At 38.5% G+C, this 7,447-nt stretch overlaps 1 protein-coding gene across 3 annotated transcripts in view; it reads left to right on the plus strand.

Annotated features, from left to right (window-relative positions):
* The window catches only part of LOC115173293 (regulation of nuclear pre-mRNA domain-containing protein 2), a 46,754-nt gene extending 40,628 nt beyond the window's left edge, over positions 1-6,126 (plus strand). For 2 of the 3 annotated variants that reach the window (XR_003871577.1, XR_003871579.1), the window contains one exon: positions 1,781-2,141. The gene's annotated coding sequence lies outside the window, so the exon portion shown is untranslated. Of the gene's footprint in view, positions 1-1,780; positions 2,142-3,972 lie in introns of those variants that run through there. The other variant, XR_003871578.1, reaches the window with a different exon arrangement.
* Positions 6,127-7,447: the final 1,321 nt, after the last annotated feature.

The raw sequence follows: 7,447 nt of genomic DNA on the forward strand, positions 1-7,447 counted from the left end.
GTACCAGGTTTCCTCCAGACGTGACGCTTGGCATTCAGGCCAAAGAGCTCAATCTTGCTTTCATCAGACCAGAGAATCTTGTTTCTCATGGTCTGAGAGTCTTTAGGTGCCTTTTGGCAAACTCCAAGCGGGCTGTCGTGCCTTTTACTGAGGAGTGGCTTCCGTCTGGCCACTCTACCACATAGGCCTGATTGGTGGGGTACTGCAGAGATGGTTGTCCTCCTGGAAGGTTCTCCCAACTCTGGAGCGCTGTCAGAGTGACCAAGGCACTTCTCCCCCGATTGCTCAGTTTGGCCGGGCGGCCAGCTCTAGGAAGAGTCTTGGTGGTTCCAAACTTCTTCCATTTAAGAATGATGGAGGCGACTGTGTTCTTGGGGACCTTCAATGCTGCAGACATTTTTTGGTACCATTCCCCAGATCTGTGCCTCTTCTTTTTTTTTGCTTTTTTTTTTTGTTGCTTTTTTTTGCTTTGTCATTATGGTGTATTGTGTGTAGATTGCAGAGGAACATGTTTTATTTAATCAATTTTAGAATAAGGCTGTAACGTAATAAAATGTGGGAAAAGTCAAGGGGTCTGAATACCTTCCGAAGGCACTGTATACATATTCTACATTGTAATACACTACCCCTACATGCCATTGTGTGCTGGAGCTATGGGTTTATTTTTCCACTGTCATGTAGGCCTACACATTCATACCCTAACTGAATTGAATGTGGGATGCATAACTACTTTTCCCTGAAGGAGGGAAACGAGGCAAAACATACAACTTCAATTGAAGACTTAAAATCATGCCTGACAAGACCAATGAAATCATAAGCGTATCCTATTATAGTGTGGATACAGGAGTAGCCTATTCTATAATAATGTAACTGTATGTGGTGCTAGTATTATTTATCTAATTGATAAATTAAAGTGTAAATGTGGATGGGTACACTGCTTACAGTACTGATTACAGTATTGTATAAGCAGTGGTGTAAAGTACTTAAGTAAAAAATACTTTAAAGTACTACTTAAGTATTTTTGGGGGGTATCTGTACTTTACTATTTATATTTTTGAAAACTTTTACTTTTACTCCACTACATTCCTAAAGAAAATAATGTAGTTATTACTCCATTCATTTTCCCTGACACTCAAAAGCACTCGTTATTTGAATGCTTATCAGGTCAGGGAAATGGTCCAATTCACACACTTATCAAGAGAACATCCCTACTGATGATCTGGTGGACACACTAAACACACATGCTTAGTTTGTAAATCATGTCTGAGTATTGGAGTGTGCTCCTATCTATAAGTGAATTTTAAAAAATAAAATAAAATGGTGCCGTCTAGTTAGCTTAATATAAGGAATTTAAAATGATTTATACTTTTCCATTTGATGCTTATTTGAGGAATTACATTTACATTTGATGCTTTTGATAAAATCAAATACTTTTAGACTTTTACTCAAATATTATTTTACTGGGTGACTTTCACTTTTACTTATCATTTTCTATTAAGGTATCTTTACTTTTACTAAAGTATGACAATTGGGTACTTTTTCTTCCACTGTCTCTAAGGTACATACAGTAGTAGCCTATCATCTACAATAATAATGTAATTGATTGTGCTGTAGTATAATTGATTTAATGAATGAATTAAATGGTATATGGGAATGGGTAGGTTACTTCATTCAGTGAATACTGAATGTCTTGCTATCTCTGGGAGCATGTTACTGAAGGCTTTTCAGCTGTTAAACTATGGCAATGTCGAATGAATTTCTAAATCGATCTTTCTTTTAGTCAAGAAGATGTGATGAGCCAGGGCAACCATTCAGCTTCAATCCACCATCCCCACTGCTCTCCCTCCACAAGCAACCACATCCTCTTCTCCTGTTCAACTACATACATACCCCTGTGCTCATCTCAGTGCAACATGATCCATCCAAGGCCTCAGCTGGACACCTAAAATGTGAGAAATGTAAGCAAGATACTACGTGTGTGTGTGTGTGTGGGTGGGTGGGTGGGTGGGTGGAGCTTGAAGAAAATACGTGTGATGTGCCCCACTGTCAATGTTGAAATGCCATAAATGGAAGATGGCAAAGGAGATAGTAATGTGTGAGAGAGCATATGAAAATAAAGACCCCATGGGATCTAAAATGAGTGTGGGGTGCCCTCTTGTCTCTTTTTTTTTTTTGTCCGTTTGAGGATGCTCCAGTCACCCTGGTGGAGGTTCTTGGAACACTGTTATTTAAATCTGATCAGAGGTTGACGAAAACCTTCAAAGGTGATGGTGCTATGTTGCGTGTTATCTTGAATACCAGGCAGGTGTTTGAGTACAGAATGAAATGATGTAAACTGAAAAGGTTGAACTTGAGTACACTCTTTGAAAAAGGGGTTTCAACAGGGTTCTTTGGCTGTCACCAAATGATAACGATTTTTGGTTCCAGGTAGAAATATTTTTGGTTACTGTAAGAACCCGGTTCTACCTAGGCACAGAAGGGGTTCTACCTGGAACCAAAAAGGGTTCTCCTAAAGGGACAGCGGAAGAATCGTTTTAGAAGGCACATTTTTTTCCTGAGTGTAGGCTTATTTTGCAGTGGTGGTTCCATGGCTGTCTGGGGGGGAAAAAATGTTTGGTGGTGGTGAGTTAAGATCATCAGAAATACTATGAAACATCCCGTTTTAGCACACATTTGCAAGCAGGCAAAGTAGCCTTCTATGCGTGCTGAAGCATGTGTGATCACTCAACATTAACAGGACCGACAAAAAAAAACAATGAAGAAAATGTTATGAAATAAAACAAAACTTGTTGATCAAGTGTAGCAGTTTGAATTTCATTAACATAAATTACAATAAATCAGCATTGTAGAGTATAAAAAATTGAATTAATGGTCAACATTTACTGGTGGTGATATAACGGGGAATTGATCAACATTAACAAAGGGGAGCCTAAACATTTCACACAATGACACAATAAATGTGCACGATTTGTCGGGAGACAGAAAATGCCTTTTAGTGTCTTCGCCACACACCCATTCCCTCCTTTCTAGACATGTTTTATTATTATACTCAATACACATAGCATAATCTTTACAAGGAATAGGCCTAAGGCTAACCTTTAAAATGTGGTCAGCTATAAAGCAGTAGTGTACATTGGCGGAAATCCCCATCGACTGATTGCGGGTCACCATTATGTAGTTTGAAGGAAATGATGCAACCATTATGTAGAAATGATGTTCAAGATAATAAAACTTAATTTATCAATCTGACTCCATAATTATGTGAATAAACGCAACAGGCACTGTGCGTCTCTGGAGGATCTAGCAAGGTACCGAATCATTGCATCACTCACTCAGTATGACTATAATGAACAACTATTAAGAAACTGGATACAAATAGCTAATCCTGGCGACCAATGTTCTAGCATTCATTTATTGATCAGATCAGAGATGTCAAGGGGGTACCCAAGAATGTTATGTGTATAGTGTAAATAACTACCAATAGACCTAAATTATAAGTGTTTAGTCACAGAATGATGCTGTAAAATGAGGAATGCAGCTACTCTATTCAACTAATAGGATGGATTAGTCATGAAATAATTAAACCAAACAATTACATGATGCATTATAGAATCCAGGCTATCCAGGCTGAATCACGTCCGGCCGTGATTGGGGGTCCCATAGGGCACCGCACAATTGGCCCAGCGTCGTCCGGGTTTGGCCGGGCTAGGCCGTCATAATAAATGAGAATTTGTTCTTAACTGACTTGCCTAGTTAGGCAAAATGTAGTCATATTAATAAGCTTAGAATGTTTTCCTATTTAATTGCATAGGCTAACCATTGTGATTATTATTATTATTTACTATCTTCTGCTTTTTATGAATAAACAGGCATCGGTAAAAAAATATATATATATATATATATATATGTATGTTTCGATGATCTGCATGGGAATTTGATTTTTCATTTGTTTTCCCTAAATGACTACTGTAGTGGAAGAATGAGAGACTGTGATAGATATACTCGCAACTGATGACTGGCTGGCGTGCGAGGCACAGCAAGATGACTCAATCGTGATTTATGATATTGTCTGGATGACAGGCCATCTGTGGGCTATAGCAACGTTCAAACAAACCTTATCTGTGGTCATCTCTGAGAGGAAACATTCCCATCGAAGTCCTGGATTCACTGACGCCAGGAAAGGTGTGAAGACCGATGAAAACGTGAATCAATGAAATGAATGTTACTGTGTGAATTAAATTGTCATGTTTGGATTGTTCATTAAGAGCTTCATTAAGAGCTATGTATTTGGTAATATTTTATTGTACTGCAAGTGCTATGGATTTATTGTTACAGGACAGCGGATAGTTCAGAATTGATTAGATTAGAATCTGCCTGTGTTTTCCAGTCTTTTGTTTTAACTAGCTAAGTGCAAAGAAATGTTCATTCAGGTTTGGCATGAGTTTCTGCTTGAATTTGGTTCAAATGAAAGTGACTTTGAGAACTAGCTACTAAACTCCTGTGTGTATCAGACACATTTTTTTTTCTTCGAGATTATTCAGAATTGAGGACACGTGTAACCACGTTGTTTTAGCCTATTGGTGATAGTGTTATTCTTTTTATTTATTTCACCTTTATTTAAATTAGGAACACATATGGCGCGGGGAGAAGTCAAATGATCCTAGTCAGGCTGTTTGTCAAATACAGATTAAATATAGACCTACATGTGTATCAAATCTGTAGGCAATGGTGGGCTAAATCAATGAAAAATCTAGTTGAAATGTTCAGGCATTGTCACGATCTGTGATCAAAATATGCTGAAATGTTTTCGGTTCCATTTAGGCTAAGGTTATGCGTAAGAACGCAACTGCACTGAAAATAATACCCTGATTCAATGCGATTCTCCTGAATAAAATAAAAACGGTTTATCTGTTAAGATGTTTGGTCTATGAATAAGCCCATACCGATTCTATCTTTTTGGTATTTTGCTATAGGTATAGTCTACCACTAATATTCTAAATTGCGGAGCATCTAATAAAACAACCATATTTTCTGTGTGATAATGACAGTTGCTTTTTATTTAAAAGTGAATGTTTTCATAAGTCTATAGGCCTGCCATGAGCCCATGTTGAGGCTGAGTGAGGCCTTCAATAGGATAGTAGACTATGCAGAAATAATCGTGGAGTTAATCATTGTTATAGCCAAGATGTCTATATATAATCTGGACCATTGTTCAAATCATGACATCAGTAATTTTTAGATTTACAAAGTCAGAGAAAGATGCCCGAGTTTCTGAATTGGAATTTTGTTAAAAACTGTTTTTCTTGAATGCTCGGAAGTCGGAGATTGCTGAGTTCCCAGGTGTTTTGAACGCACCACTAGAGACCTAGGCTACCTCTTATTTTTGAATAGGGCTCCCTCCAACAAAGATACCTTTGTGTCCATATTGATTTGACAAATAGGCATATCTACACTGTGGAGAGGTCTTTCATAATAAACTTACACGCAAACTGACACGTGACGTCTGTGTCACGTGTACACAACGTGAACACGATGTCTACGTGACGTGTACTGTCACGTGACATGAACGTGACGTGTTGGCAGTTTGAGGCCTTAGAAAAACACTTGTCTCCATTGACAGTCCATGTTAATTCATGGCGGTATCTTGTAGCGCTTGGAAGACGTTAACGGCTGAGTTCTGGCCTGAATCACTCCCCAAAGGTGTGTGTGTGTTTAGTCAGCGCTGCAGCAGACATCTGAGTCACGTGAGTGAGAGGAGACGGAGCAGTACGAGCGCAAGTCATGATAACTTTTTGCACAGAAAAACACAGAAAAACGACTTTAGGCGCTCTAGAGCGCATGAGATACATTTGCTCGGAGGTGGTTTAAACTGCATTCTAATTTCGATTTTGCTCATGGAAAACCATATCAAGCGAAGGGTTTTACGCGCACTCAGTTTTTAGGTCTCGAGCACTGCGCAAGTGAACATTTTAAATGGAAGTTATGGAACTCCCTTGCGTGCTTCTGATATGGGGAAAAGTCCACAATGAAGCTGACATTGAATATGGAGAGTGTATTGATTTCGATGCATATGTAGGATACTGTAGCCCACCATTTCATACAATAAAAAATATTATGAAATGATGATACCACTGAGTCATTGCAAATCAATTTGTGCCACTTGTGTAGCCTACTTTTTTTCTTATTTTTTTTCTACTGTATTATTGGCTGTATGTTTGTTTTACTCCATGTGTAACTCTGTGTTGTCTGTGTCACACTGCTTTGCTTTATCTTGGCCAGGACGCAGTTGTAAATGAGAACTTGTTCTCAGCTAGCCTACCTGGTTAAATAAAGGTGAAATTAAAATAAAATAAAAAAACCTGGAGCTGGCAGGCAGATTTAATAAATAGCCTATAACTTCAGTTTATTGTTGTTGTAGCCTTGTGTTATTATGCAATTATTAATGGCCATGTTTAGTTAATGAAATTGGAAGTTATCAATTGTGAACATGGTCACAGTTCTATCTCAATTGCCGATCAGCTGTTGTTAGAATGCATTAGATTGAAGGTAACGGTCAATCAGATTAGGCTATGGGTAAAAATAAAATAAAAATGGCTGTTGTTGACAAGCATAGGCCTATTCAGTTCATATCCATATTATTAATATCTGATTCAGTGATTGAAATTACAACCCCATCCTCAGTAGCCTATTCCAGCAGGGTATTGGGCAACAGAAGCACTTACCTCGAAATCGCCTCTCTGTTCATGTTAAATAAGCAAGCTGCTAAATCGTTCATTTTACTTCTTACCTAGGCTACTGTAGGCTATCAAGATCTATAGGCTACCTGCATCTAGCTAACCAAACCATGGCAAAGTTGAATTACAATCCTCAACCCAGATTCTAGTCAGTAGGCCTAGGCCAGGTATTCCAAAACTGGGGTATGCGCAATGCCGTCAGGGGTAAGCCAAATAAAAATGTTTTCTTCACATTTTCAAGCAGTACATTTATATTTTCCAACAGGGCTATACATTTGGGTGAGGTTTTTTTCTCATCTGAGTAGCCTCGTTTCACTGCCAAAAATAAAATGAAACCATTTAGTGTTCAGCGAAATAACAACACAATGTCAAATACAGGTAGCCAAGCCAAATAACTAATATTAACCGTTACTTTCACGTGGGAAACCTTCACTCTTGAGCAGACATTTAGAAACGAAACATGACAGTTTGAAAAATAAGCCACCAGAGTTTGTTGAGGGAGAATAAAGACGACTTTCGAGTCGTATAAAAGCAACAGATACCATTAATTAGAAGGGTCTTATATGGTGAGCTACCGAATGGCTAGGACAGGCAAACACCCATAGTATTGTGGAGGACTTAATTCTTCCTACTGCAGCAGATATGGCTGGGACAATGCAGGGGGAAAAGGCCCAAAAAACTATACAGACAATGCCTTCATTAACAACACTGTT

Source organism: Salmo trutta, chromosome 34 (assembly GCF_901001165.1).
Source record: "Salmo trutta chromosome 34, fSalTru1.1, whole genome shotgun sequence".
Lineage (NCBI taxonomy): Eukaryota > Metazoa > Chordata > Actinopteri > Salmoniformes > Salmonidae > Salmo > Salmo trutta.